Source organism: Ciconia boyciana, chromosome 6, assembly GCF_034638445.1.
Source record: "Ciconia boyciana chromosome 6, ASM3463844v1, whole genome shotgun sequence".
Taxonomy (NCBI): domain Eukaryota; kingdom Metazoa; phylum Chordata; class Aves; order Ciconiiformes; family Ciconiidae; genus Ciconia; species Ciconia boyciana.
In genome coordinates, this window is record NC_132939.1 from 65,388,718 (window position 1) to 65,402,633 (window position 13,916).

Here is a 13,916-nt window from a genome sequence, read left to right on the forward strand (position 1 = left end):
TAGAATAAACAGTCAAGAAATGTTTACATTTGATCTCACCACAACAGTGATTCAAATGTGAGGCACAGGGACTGGATATACCTCTTTGGCTTACACACTTCATTAACCAAAACAAAAGCCGCACATACTTCAGCTGTATGGAAAGAGATGTCAGCAGCAGTACACCTCTGCTTCCTCTCACCCCAACCCCTGCTCTTAAGTTCTGTCTCTTCTCAAGCGAACACAAAATACTGATGCCCACACGAACTATAACCAGCCAACAAAATATAGTGTACACTGGTCCTGTATCCTAAGCGCATGCATGAGGTTCACATTACTGCAGTTGCTAGCAAAAAAATATGACTGACTTTTTTATCTTCACTTGGAACTCTAGTAAAGTCAGAGTGATCAAAATAATTACAGAATGCTGCTATAAATCAAATGGGGAATTATTTTGCAGAATAACAGACTTTTTATTCATTCCATGATAGCAACAGAGTTTGAACTAATGCCTAATGCTTTCTTATTGTTGAAGAGATCATAAAATAGAATGCAGATATTCAATTATTTCACCTTAATTTAGAGCTCGAAAAGCAGAAACTGCCCTGGCAAATACCACATTTTTGTGAAGTATTTTACATTATTACTGTGTTTAAAACAAAACAAACCAGAAAAGCATTAAGAACAGGGTACAGTTAAACTGACCAAAAGCACTGTCAAATTTGGACTAAAAAAGGCACTCTTCCTTCTAATCTCTCACATTACTAGGTACACAATATTCAGACAAGAGTTGTGCTTTGTAAGCTGTTTGTCCCTCTCAGTAGTGTGTCATGTAAACCACAACTATAAATACATACAGACAGGTCATATGCAGTTCTAGCAACTCATACAGAACTGCTAGCACGCTTCAACAATTAACAAATCCACTCTCATTTAAAATCAAGTTGCCTTATCCCTCCCCAGAAGGTAAACTGAAAGCTGTTGCTATCCTAAATCAAGCCTTGTAGGCGAGATGTTGACACATGATTCTTCAAGGGTGCAAGCTACCCACCACAGATGCGAATACAACCAGACAGGAGGATAACCACAATGTGGTCACATAACTTCTACTTAGGAAATTATTCACAGCCCATAGGATAAAGTAGTCACCTTCTGAATACTGAAATAACAGACTGCAGTTGCCTTCCTTGCAACACTCCAGCTCATCATACTTCCACCAGAACGCCAGTCTAAACCTGTAGGAGAGTAGGCCAGGTTTTCAAAATCCTCACTGGATCTGAAGGGAAAGCATAGTTTACTTGTGGATAGGATGAATATGCCAAGCCTTTAGTTTTTCCAGAGTTTCAATTCTTGTTCAGAAAAATTGGAGTTTAATATGACCAATCTGTGAATTCTTATGAATTGGAGGCTACCTGCTACTTCTTCCCCCACACCCTTGTGGCTAAAACCTGAATAATTTAAAGTCTTAGTTGTAAAAAAAAAAAAAAAATAATAATTTCTTACTTTTAAAAGAAGGGACACACATGCACAAAAAGGCTAACATAAGAAAGCCGTGGCTCCTTCCTACTAAAAATATCTCTTAGACCTGTTTTTGAGTCCCCGTCTACGGAAACATCTTTCACACATCAGCGTCTACCTAAATCACTAATACATTCTTCATTCTTTCATGAGGTGGTGTATGCACTATACTGATTAAGTCCAAATGACACTTTTAGTTAAGCATATAACTCTGTATGCAAATCAGATTAACTTACAGCAGTGCGAGTGCCCAAGTTACAGCATGACTTTGTTATGTAATAACGCTAAAGAGAGAAGTCCGACCCAGAACAGTCTGCATGTATGATGTACAATAAAGCAACAGATTCTGAACATGGTTTAACTTAGCCCCCTCTTATATTTCTTTAGTCATCTTCCTTAACAGTCCTCCTCCTCTTAGGACCCTTATTCTCCAAATAATTTTACTACTCTTTCCCTTGCCCTTCTTAACCCAGCCACACATTTCTACAATCATGTTAGAAAACTGCAGTCTCATAGCAGGAGACAGAACCAGCCCTCTACTCTGGAAACCTCAACTTTCAGGATGCTTGAACAATACACATACGTACTAAAGGAGACAGACATGTTAGTGGCAAATGTACACCACCGTTTTTTTTCTTAGAGAAGGACAATTCTGAACAGTACGATAGCAGCGGTGCCCTGTAAAAAGATCAGAGGTGCAACATTTTCTTCAGAAATGGTAACTCTAAAACATCATCTGGCACTGCAACTGCCACAACGATTAGTCAAGCAAACTTCAATTTTAACCTAAGATGATTCTTGATTCACCATCTCCATATCAGTGACTTCCATTAGTTTCTCCTAAAAGAGAAGAGATTTCTGCAGTCAAAATTCCTGGGTTTTGGCTCTGAAGAACAGAGAGGCTTCTCAACAAAACTAAAGTGAAAATGGACCTCTATGCAGAAAAATGAATAGGCAGGGGACGCATCTATGCATCTACAAGTGCATCTAAACCATGACTTCTGAAATGCTGATTTTGTGGAGGTCAAACTGAAGGACAGCCTCTACAGCAAATGCATGAAAAACTCAGGGTGCAGTTTGCAGACAGAAAAGCAAGAATACTCTACAGGGCCTAGAAAAATCAACACAAGTAACAAGATCTTGGATAAAACACAAGACTGCCAAAATTCAAAGGACTGCAGCATTAGAAACAAAACTGAAATAATGAATGGAGCATGCCAAAGAGTCAGTAGCTAAAGTTCTTGAAAATAGACACAACTGGAGAACAGAGCAGCAAAGAAAAGGAGGGTAATTAGTATACCGGACCATGGATACATATACCACAGATACATCACTGGAATGCATGAAATCTCTTCATCTGTCCCTCAAATTGTGCTATCCAGACAGCACAACTGTAATGCCTTCTGATACACACGAAAATAAATTTTACTGGTTTGCTATTTGCTTATTCATTTGCTTGAAGGTTCAAATGAAGTTAAGTCTTAAATTGTTCACAAAGGACAGTTAATGTAACTCCATGCACCCCTGTAAAAAGACTATTTTTCCAAGGAATTCAGACAAGGATTTCATCGTCTTGTCCAAGAAAACCAACCACTCTGATCTGAAACTTGTACTTTAACAACATGTAATTTAATAATCCTTTTAAAACAATGTTCGAGTTGTATTCCTTCCACTAGGATAAGCTGCTTATATGAACCTCACTAAAGTCATAGGCACTTGTTCAAACTAAGGTGAGAGATGTCCCCATACTCCCACTTCCTGGAACAATTCTCCAAGTGACATTACACCCTGTGTGTTGTCACAAGCACCATAAAGAAAGATTACAGCCTTTACTTGAACTACAGGACACAGAGCAAGTCACCAAATTACAGAGACTGCTACTGAATAGAAAAAGGGCATTTGATCACTTCAACTCCAATCTGATCCTTGGTACTTCTCCCCCTGCCTTAAGCGGGCTGGATGAAGTAACCAGTCAGCATGTAATTGTGCAAATGCAGAAACATTTTCAGAAGTTAGCGCCTGCTGAATGAAAATCTGACAGTAAATACTGGATGCCCCAAATCAATTAATGTTAACAACATGTCAGAGATCATCCCAGGGATTGGAAGAATGACTAAAATAAAACAGAACACGCAGATGAGGAGACATAATTACACTGCAGTCATGGGCTGAATGAAGTCATGAAAAAGCTTCTTGCCAATGAAACTATTTAAAAAACTATTGGAGGTTACATGATTGAGTTCTGGCACTCACGGCTCAACAGCATCAATAAAGTACTGAAAATTACAGTTGATGTTTCTGAATGTGTACTTTCAGACACAGGAACACATGGCCAACTAGGAGATGTGAAGTATCTATGAAAAAGAAATAAAACAAACAGAACACAGAAATGAGGCTATTTTAATAAACATGGGCTAACACACCATTTCCCCACCAGAATACTTACTTCTTGGAGATGCAGCTGTAGTCTGCGTTATATTTCAATACGACAATTACAAATAGAAGAACATTAAGAAGAAACTAGCCATAGGGGTAAGAAAGTTTGTAATAACATTAACAATTTTTTGCCTCAGGACAGATGTAGGAGCTATGGCATGTGGCAGACAAAGGGAACAGGAAAAGGTTGACAGCTGGAAACATTAGTTTAAAGAAAGTAAAGAGAAATATCAAAGCTCTCAGAAAAAGACCTTCAGCCAGGCAAGAACATCTATACATGGACGCAAGTGAAAGACAGGGCAAAAAAACCCCAAAGGTAAGCAAGTTACTGACTGTGTATACAAGGGAAAGTATGAATTGCTTCAACCTTTCCCCACTTACCCTCCCTCTCCCCCTGTAATTAATATGCAACACTGATTACAATTACAACTTCATACCACAGCAGAAAACACTAAATCACTGCACCTCTGATACAGACACCTATGAGCTCTGACCTCGTGATAGCTGGTCCACTGGCACTGTCATTTCACTGAGCTAGGTTGTTTTGCGAGTTGTTTTGTTTTTTAAACATAACTTCTCTTCTGCTTAAAATCCCTTCTCCTTGCTAGGAGCTGACAGCCTTTCTGAATGCTTCCCTGTACTAAGCAGCAAAATATTTTATCCCACTTGTTTTCCTATGTCAATTTATTTTTCATGTGTGTGTACAGCGGGGTAGGTAGGGTTTAGGAGAGGATTGCTAAAGCCTTCAGAAGTCTTCTGGAATACAGAAGCTAACCATTTCTAAGTTAACACCCTCCCTCCAACAACATGTTTCAGCTTTTTCTTAAAACATCTTTTGCGGCTCCTACCTACCTCCCTGCAGACAACTAAACCTGTTCCAAGGTTAAACTAGGAGCTGCTATTCTTGATATGAATGTATGTTGGCTGAGGTTCAAACTCTCTCCAAAGGAGATGGATGTAATCTGATTTGAAAAACAAAGCTCTGGACATTGGAAAAGATAATTCATTGCTCTAACAAATTGTTCCTGCAAGTGAAAACCTGAAAGACAGTGATGTAGTTTCAAGATTTCTTTATGGAGTTGTTTTCATTTTGCTCTATGGTCAGTTACTGAAGAAAGTAACTTCTTTCCAGAATCACCAGGACCACTGCTGGGAACAGAAAAATCACTACAGTGATTCTGAGAGGAGATACAACTTGCATCCGCAAGTACCAGTCACTCATCAGGATCCTGACATGACTGGCACCTTCAAAACACAATTAAGGTAGTATTTCTTGGCCCAGGCAGAATTCTTGCTTCTTTCTAAATATTTGTACTACAAATTAGAGGTGGGAAAGCGTAAGAAAAAAAACCACTAAGCAGCAGTATCAAAGTACAAGCAGCCCAATCACTATGAAAAACTGTGCAGACAACCAAAATGGCATTAACAAGTACTATGAAAATCAATGAGGTAGCTCTGCATAAATTCATATGCTGCTGTCTGAACAGTATGAGAATGAAAAAGCCAAAGTCCTTGCTTGAAAGCATTAATAAGCAGAAAACATGCCCATGCTGGTGTTTAGTTCAGCACCTTTCTGGTTATACTTCATTTTCCAAAGATTTCTTACTTAAAAGTGCTGGAAGATAAACAAAAGACACCCATTTTAGACACAGAGATTAGACAACTGCTTTGTTAATAGCACACAAACTCCTGCAGACTCCAGCCAAAATTCAAAGCCCCATTGAAGCAAGCACTGTAAAAAGGAACTGGAAGATCCAAGGAAGCTGCAGTCTATGTAGACAAAAGTTGGGAGAAAGAAAGGCCTTGCTTCATGTTATATATCAATGAGATGCACTAAGATTCAAATTTTTTGAAAGAGCAAGGCAAACAAGTGAAAATAAGAATTCCAACCAAACTGCTCATGTCAGAAAGAGTACAGAGTGCTATGCAGCTATTTCAGAACTATGCACAGCAATACAGTTTCACGAGATTCACAGAGGAACATTTTCTTTAGTGAAAGAATCACACTATTCCACAGCTATTTCTGCATCAGGAAAAAAAAACACCCAAACAAACAAAAAGCATTTGCCTTTTTATCAAGTTCAGCTAGACCTATTCAGAAAAATCAGACAGAACTGGAGTCCTAGCCCATCCTGCCACTACCCAAAAGAGGGAAGTGAAGTTCTTGGGTAAAAAGTCTCCAGACCAGAATGACTTACTAAAATGACCAGGACTGTTCAGGTTGTTCAAAAGCCACTGGAGTCAAGTCAAGCTACTGCCAATTTGTCTTTGTCAGTGTTTTAGCTGAAGTGTTAAAATAAACTAGGAAAAAGACGCTACATGGAAAAAGGTCCCAATGGGATTATTCGCTGAGACTCCAAAAACAAAGGGAGGCTTAAATAACAATAATTTAAAAAACAACAGAACACCAAGTGCATTAATCGAACTATTCCTGAAATACAGCAAAAAAAAAAAAATACACTCACATACACTCTCTCTCATCCGTGGTGATGAAGTTCAGGAAACTGCCACTTTTTTTACAATTAACATAATTTGGTATTGTTGCCTGTGGTAATGTGTACGAATTCTTATAGAATCCCACCATCCTTCTGTCACTGTTTCACTGATAACCTCAGAACAAATATCCTTAAATCTAAGTTAATACAGTCCTATATACCTTAAAGAAAATTGAACACATGGAATCATCATGCTATCTCCTCTTTAATTTTTAGTCCTTGCGTCTCTAGTTGTTCACCAAGGTCACTGCTCTTTTTAAAAAATAATTACTTAAAGCTTTCAAACTTCACATCTTCCTAACTTCAACAGTAAGCATCAGCCACCTATTTCTGATTTGTCTTATGAGTAATTTATTTATCAATACGGAAGAATAAAACCCAAGTGAAAATAAAGTTTATACAGATAGTGCTTGGGAGTAAAATAAAAATAAACTATTTAGAGAAAACGCAACCAGTATGCATGCGCCCAATGACTAGAAGACGATGTTTGCATGAAGGCCCCAAAACTTCCCGTTTAGCCAAGTACTCAGTATTATGAAATAATTCAAAGTAAGATACATAAGCAATTTCCCAGACCCTTCATTTTACATGAAAATATTTGTGGGGTTCTAATCTCAGCACGCTTACCACTATTCTGGTGAGGATATAGGAAAAGCAGCATACAGGAGACTTAAAACCTGATGACTACACATGGGAATAAAATAGGAAATGTTCTGAAGTGTACAGCTGTAACCTGGCTTTGCTTGCAAGGAAATGACATCAAAACTATGCCAGAAGCACATTAAGACCTGGAAGTCAAATCCTCAAAGCTTAGGAAAAGCCAGAGTTTGTTCATTTGTACACACACAGAGCTTTTATTTACAAAGTTATTTTGCCCTCACATCCCCAGCATTCCTATCTCATTAAAAGAACAAGGACAGAGGATGACTGCTGCCAATAAAGTAGATTTTTCTCCCAAGACTACATAAAAATATAAAATAAGAAACCAAGGGAAAACCCCTACTGTTTTAGCCTTTTATGCAGACAACTTCCAGGACAGAAGGCTTTCCTCTGAGGGTCACACTGACTACCCAGTTCACTTCTATCACTATCAGTGCAGAGCTGACAGATTTGCCTATGATGAAGGCAGCAGTAAGGTGCTCTCCTCAGTCCAAACTTGACTTCATTGCAGCTCTAAATATTCTGGTCACTGAATGAGCACATTGTCAAATTCACCTGTTCTTCAAAATACAAGCAGTGCTAATGCCAGCATAACCTAAGCTTCCAGGGCCTCATTCTGCAGCCTCAGAATGGTTCTTTACAGAGAGCAGCAGTACTAGATTTTTAAGAAGGGGCTGTCCAAATAGTTACTATAATTGATTAGGGGAACCAGAAAGTTATTTAGCAATAGAAACTGATTCTTTCTTCATGAAATGCTCCTACAATTTAACACTAACCACTTACCTGCCCACATTTTTCCACATTCTGCACCCCTTTCCAAAGATTGGGTTTTACTTAACTTTGCAGACAGCTGGAGAATTCCTTAAACGCATCTCCAAACACAAAGAGCTTAGGCACAGTTTACACAATTCTTGTGGCTATTGCATTTTAGGGTATTTTGTAAGTAAAAAATACAACGGAATTTTATGCACAAATAGCTATGATACATGATCAAGAAGAATACAGACTACCATTCAAATTCCACATCAAAGTACAGTTGGCAGTTAAAATGAATTGTATGCATAGATACAGAAAATCCTTCAAGTTACAGCTGAGACCCACACATGAAAGCACATTTCATCTTCTAGGTCACAATCCAGCACGGCATTTAAGCATGAGAGCAACATACATCTGAGTAGTCCCACATAATTCAGTTGCACGTGGCGTATCAGCATAACCACGTTTAAGTGCTTTGCTTTATTTAAACTGCAGCTATCAGAATACAAGTCATGTTACACTTGAGTTTCTTGGGTTTGTAAACTATTATCTTAGAGACCTTTTTATCTATTAAAAATATTCTTACCTGAACTGAGAACTAAGATGTTAGCAATAAAGAGGCTAATGTACTTTTTCCTCTATGTGTAAACTGCTAGCATTTCTCTACATTTCAATAGTGAAACCTGATTAGCCAGTTTTGTTTTTTCCTTTGTATCACACTCTTAGATGCTCTTTTGCTAGTATACTGCTATAAAGTTTACACTCTAAACAGTAGAAGTGTACTTCATTGGAACTATCTGTAGATGAAGGAAGTTTTTATTCTGTTGTTTTAGTCACATATAAACACCTTTTTAGAAGAGCTGTTAAAAAAATCTGAGCAACTGTTTCATGTATTTATAAACACACTCTGTTCTGTAGACTTCAGTAACGAGCTGAAATATCCATTAGTTAATTTTACTGGTACGTGAAAACAAAACAATTAAAATGAACACCCAGTAAAACAAAGGCTTGTTCAGTTTAAACACATACAGAAATAATAATAATTAAAAAAAAGATAGAGACTTAACAGACATCTGTAACCTACTATGTGGTTTAACACAGAGCAGAATTTAGCAGATAGAAAAATAGAAAACCAGACCTTATAGCAGACAGAAATATAGGAAAGCAGACCTTACAGTACTGGTTTAACACCAGTACCACTCAGCCAGATACTACCTCTATCCAGGAACAAAAATCAGTCTACTCACTCCCATGGTATCACACTTGCTTTCTTCTCCTGCCCCGATTACAATTTCCTTGGTCTAAACATTCTTCATAGTCTTAAGATTTAAATTATTTACTTTAGCTATAGTAAATCTTAATAACTCTCAAATTGTTCCTTTCCAGACAGAGAGCAACAGGAACAACATAAAGAAGCTACAAGGAGATAATGCTATCTCCGCTGTGATCCACACCACATCATGGCTCAAATACATGAATCCTTCTTAAACAATATTTTTATGCACTGGCTAATGTACATAAAATGCCATAAAAATCACATTTTATGTACATTCCTTGGATCTTCTAAATATCCTAAGATCACCGGCCTTTTTTCAGGGATTACATATGGATTATATGGACTTTATACTTTGCAATTTGCCATTCTTTCAATGAAGAGCATTTTAGTTAAGCATGTTTAAATTTTACAGATGTTTATTTCTTATCCTAGTATTTTTAACTGAAAATTGGATCATGTGACTAACCCTACAGAGATCAGCAAGAATTCAGCAACAAAGCAGTATCCAAAAAGAGCCTAATTTTCAAAAGAACAAATGAGACTACAGGTTGCATCATTTAAAAACAGTTACAGATGATACACCAATGTTTAAAAAAAATGTAAAAGTGAAGTACAATTTATGCGAAAAGAGGAGCAAAAAATCATGAAGGGCCACATGCAACGGTAAGAATAAATGTTGTTTGGCTCAGGTGTAGCTATGCTGAGCCACTATTGTCTTGACTTCAAACATTGTTACTATTAAAGTCTTTAAAATGAGTTGCAGGTCTGCAGAGACAAAATGCATACAATCATTTTACAGTACTTCCCATTCCAAAACCTGTTTCATAGCACAACCTGCATTGTTCAATCACTTAATTCCAATGCAGTTCTGCTTAGCCAATTACGTAAAAAAACATTTTTACATCAGAATAGACTTGAACATGTAAAAATTAAGTCAATAGTAATGTCAATATTTTAGCCAGAAATATGTTATTGTTAAATGGCTTATATTTAGGTCATCTTGTGAAAGCAGCTGCTTTATATTCCTAGTTCCACTAGAAAGGAAAAGTGCAATAAGATCGCTTATTGACAGCTGCATTCAAAAACATACCAGTTACATAAGTTTGCAAATTATACTGTGCCAGAGTTAAATACCTAAGCATTTTAATGACAGTTCGTAAAATGCTATCTCAGCAAGAATGACTCAACTTCAGTGCATAAGCTGCACTCCAGATAAGAAGCAACTAGCTTGATTTTATAGAAAAAACTTTTTTGTATTCTGCTTTAATTCAAATTGCACTAAGTGAGTTCTGCTTGTTTAGACCTGCAAGCTTCACCAGTCATTTGGCATTTCCACCTCTCCTCCTCGGTTTCAACAAAAGTATCTCAAGCTTACCTATAGACAGTTAAGTAAATACTTGGAAAACAGGTATAGTTTTCTACTGTACCTCAAGGGGAGAGATTTACCAACCACCAGCCAAAGGACTAAACCTATTAACCAGAGCTAGGCCCTGTCTGTATACGAGAAAAACATGGCTATGCCAGAAGAGCGTGAGAGTACAGACCAGCTCTCTCCATTACAAGCTACGTTTATCAGAGGGTTTTATCAGTTTTCTATGTCTGTGAGGAAAACATCAGTAACTGGCATGATGCATCAGCAAGTCTTTTACTCTTAGCCCAGTCTCATATACAAAAGGTAGACCCAGAAAGGCCTGGAAGGGAAAGCTTTAGGAGCAGCTGACCCTACCCCAGTGAAGAATGCTGGTACACCTATCAAATTTGCTCTCCTTCAACACTTTTCCTTTGATTGCTACTTTGACTGGATAGGTAAAATGTAAAACTTCCCTGACCCATGTTTTTTCCCCCCATCCCCTGCCTCTGATGTTATTCATAGAAAAACTATTAATAGTAACAGAAGGGAAGCTATCAGAGAAGAAATGCGGGTAGAACTTGCACAATTCTTGGTTATTTGGCAATTCACACAGGGTCCTGAGTAACAGCAGCTGTCTTGCTTCAGTTTCACTAGTCCTTCACAAATCCTGCCTCAGCCACCTAACCACTAAAACGGTACACGTACAGGCTCAGGGAAGTTCTACATGGGCTCATACCTGGGAAGTCATTTCCTAGAAACACAGGAGTTAGAACTTCTACTTTATAATACGATTCTACTTACTCTGATGCTAAACATCACAACCTAAGGAAGACATATCACCTACCTTCAAACCTACTGCTCTCAGGATCTAAAACTGCCTTCTGCTTAAAAAAATAACAATAAAAAATTCCTTTCTATGACATATAGGACCTTAAACCTTGAGGTTACCACACAGGCCATCTGAATGACCAGCACTTTCTCATTTGACAAAAGGTACAACTAAAAAAAAAAATTAGTTCCTCACAAGTACTACTGTAAACTTAAACATTAGCTTTGCAACGACAAAATTTTGCCATACACATGGCAACACTGAAATACTTTAATTGTACTAAATAAATACAAATGCATAAGAACAGATGTCTACAAAATCAATTCTTCTGAAACTATTAACCTGCAGCCAGTCTTAAAGCTGTATCATATCTACTATAATACAAGCTAATGTAATAAAAAGGTTAGATGTATGCTCACAACCTCTGGCATTTAACATGCAAGCCCATTTATCCAGTACATCACTGGACAACTTTTTAATCGAGGAGAGCATTCTCTTCTAACATGCACGCTATGACAGATCACAGATCATCAGCATAACCTTTGCTCACGACATTGTTTTCAAAGGCAGCAAAATCTCTCTCAAACTTTAGACGCCTGAAAGGCGTTAGCAAGGAAAACCGCCCGCTGCATAATAATGTCACTATTTGGGGAGTGCTTGATGCTCCGACCCTCGCTAGGGTGGGGTGCTTTATAAATAGATGCGTGTTTTTGTTTTTTTTCCCAGCGCCGTGCCCCAAGCGTTTGGGTGGCGATGGGAGAGGAGGCTGTTTATAGCCATTATTAAATGAACTCTGAATCGGCCAAGAAGCGGGAGGGTGGGGGAGAAAAGGAAAGCTGCTGCTACCTGAGCCAGGCCCAAACCCCTCTGCTCACCCTCCTCCTCCCTTTCTTTCCCCATACCCAGCCCCAAGGGGCTGCCGTGCCACCCCCCACCCTTTTGCAAAAGCGCCTGCAATGCGGGGGCTGCGCAGCGGAGCCCCGCGGCCAGGCCATCTTCAGCCCCGGGGGGGGGTCCTGGCAGTAGCATCCCGAGCAGGCTCGCACCCGCGCCGCCCCCCGCCCGCCTTCCCATTTCCCTCCCTCTCGCCGCCCCGACCTGGTGCCAGCCGCTGCCGCCGCCGGGGATGGCGGCTCGCTCCTCACCCGGGCTACGGGAGGGACGACCCCCCGCCACCGCCCTCCCCTCTCCCGCGGAGCCGAGAGGGAGAGCAGCCCCCGCGCAGGCCGCCCCCGCTTGTTTACAGGCCCCGGGGCCCAGGCGGCGGCGGACGCGGCCCTCCAGCACCCCGGCGTAGCCCGGCCCCGCCGCCACCCCCTCACCCCGCCTCAGCCCGGCCCGCCGGAGGCCCCGCACTGCGCAACGCCACTTACCCCCCCGGCCGCGGCGGACGGCGCCGGCTGTGGCGGGCAGGGCCGCGCTCCCGAAGGTGCGTGGGGGCAGGGAGGCCGGGGGCAGGCGGGGACGTCCGCGGTGGGGCCGGCAGCGGGCGGCCCGGCCGGGGGAGAAGGGGAAGGAGGGGAGGAAGGAGGAGGGGGGCACCCGGCTGGCGGCCTCGCCTCAGTTCATTCACAGGCGGCGGCTGTCGAGGGCGGCTCTCTGCCCAGGGGGAGCCCAGCGCTCATCTCGCCTCCGCTCCTCTCCCCCCTCCTCGCTCGCCGCCGCTCGGCCGCCGCCGGCCCCCCCCTCCCCGGCCCCCTCCCGCCCGCCCGAGCTCCGCGCCCACTCGCGCAGCGCCGCGGAGCGTCGTCCGCCCCCCGCCTCTCGCGCAGGCAGGCAGGCACACACACACACGCACTGCGCCGCCGCCGCCTCCTCCTCCTCCCCTCTGCGCAGGCGCATCGGGCGCCGCCGCCCCGCGCCTGCCTGCCGCCGCTCCCCTCCCCCGCCGCGGCCACCGCGCGCGCGCGCCGCAGGGGAAGGGAGGCGGGAGCGAATACGCGCGCGCGCGCGCCCCCTCGCCCTTTCCCTCCTCGCCGGGGGCACGTGCGCACGCGCCGGCCGCCCCTCCCCCCTCGGTAAAAAAAAAAAACACAAAAAACCAAAACCCAAGAAAACCCCCACAACACCAAAACGCGACAAACGCCGCTTGCCAGGGCAAAAACCCGCCTGTGGCGCGGCGGGCGGGATGCCCGGATGTTGGGGCTGGGAGGGCTGCAAAGGGGGAGGGCGGCAGCGGCGGGGGGCCGGAGCGAGGCCGTTAGCGGTATTACATCACCCGCCGTCCCGTGTCCCGCCCCCCCCTCCCCCCCTCCCCCGGAGGTGGACGCACTGAGCATGAGCGGAGCGCGTGGGAGAGGCACGCGCTCGGGCGGGGTGGGGGGGGCGAAGACGTCACCGGCACCGCCCCCTTCCCTGAGGGGAGAGGCCGGGGTGAGTGCGTGCGGCCTCTGTGCCCGGTCCCGGTCCCCGTCCCCGTCCCCGGTCCCCGTCCCTGTCCTGTGGCGGCAGCTCCCGCTCGCTGCTCGCCTGACGCCGAGGGAGCGGGCAGCGGGGCCGTCTCCCTGAGAAGGCGGTCGGCGTGGGGAGCTGCGCCTCTTGCTCCTTGCCGGGGACAGGCAGAGGAAGAGGCACCCTGCTCGTCTCCCGTCCCCAAAGCCGCGGGTAGGCGCACGG

The 13,916-nt window shown here is 42.8% G+C and overlaps 2 protein-coding genes across 8 annotated transcripts in view; one reads left to right on the forward strand and one right to left on the reverse strand.

Moving 5' to 3' along the window:
- The window catches only part of PPM1A (protein phosphatase, Mg2+/Mn2+ dependent 1A), a 30,594-nt gene extending 17,502 nt beyond the window's left edge, over positions 1-13,092 (reverse strand). For 2 of the 6 annotated variants that reach the window (XM_072866080.1, XM_072866074.1), the window contains exon 1: positions 12,674-13,091. The gene's annotated coding sequence lies outside the window, so the exon portion shown is untranslated. Of the gene's footprint in view, positions 1-1,128; positions 1,256-2,084; positions 2,176-12,673 lie in introns of those variants that run through there. The other 4 variants (XM_072866078.1, XM_072866075.1, XM_072866076.1 and 1 more) reach the window with 4 other exon arrangements.
- A 552-nt stretch (positions 13,093-13,644) lies between these two features.
- Positions 13,645-13,916, forward strand: part of DHRS7 (dehydrogenase/reductase 7) — a 38,505-nt gene continuing 38,233 nt past the window's right edge. The window contains exon 1 of one of the 2 annotated variants that reach the window (XM_072864446.1): positions 13,645-13,673. The gene's annotated coding sequence lies outside the window, so the exon portion shown is untranslated. Of the gene's footprint in view, positions 13,674-13,701; positions 13,905-13,916 lie in introns of those variants that run through there. The other variant, XM_072864444.1, reaches the window with a different exon arrangement.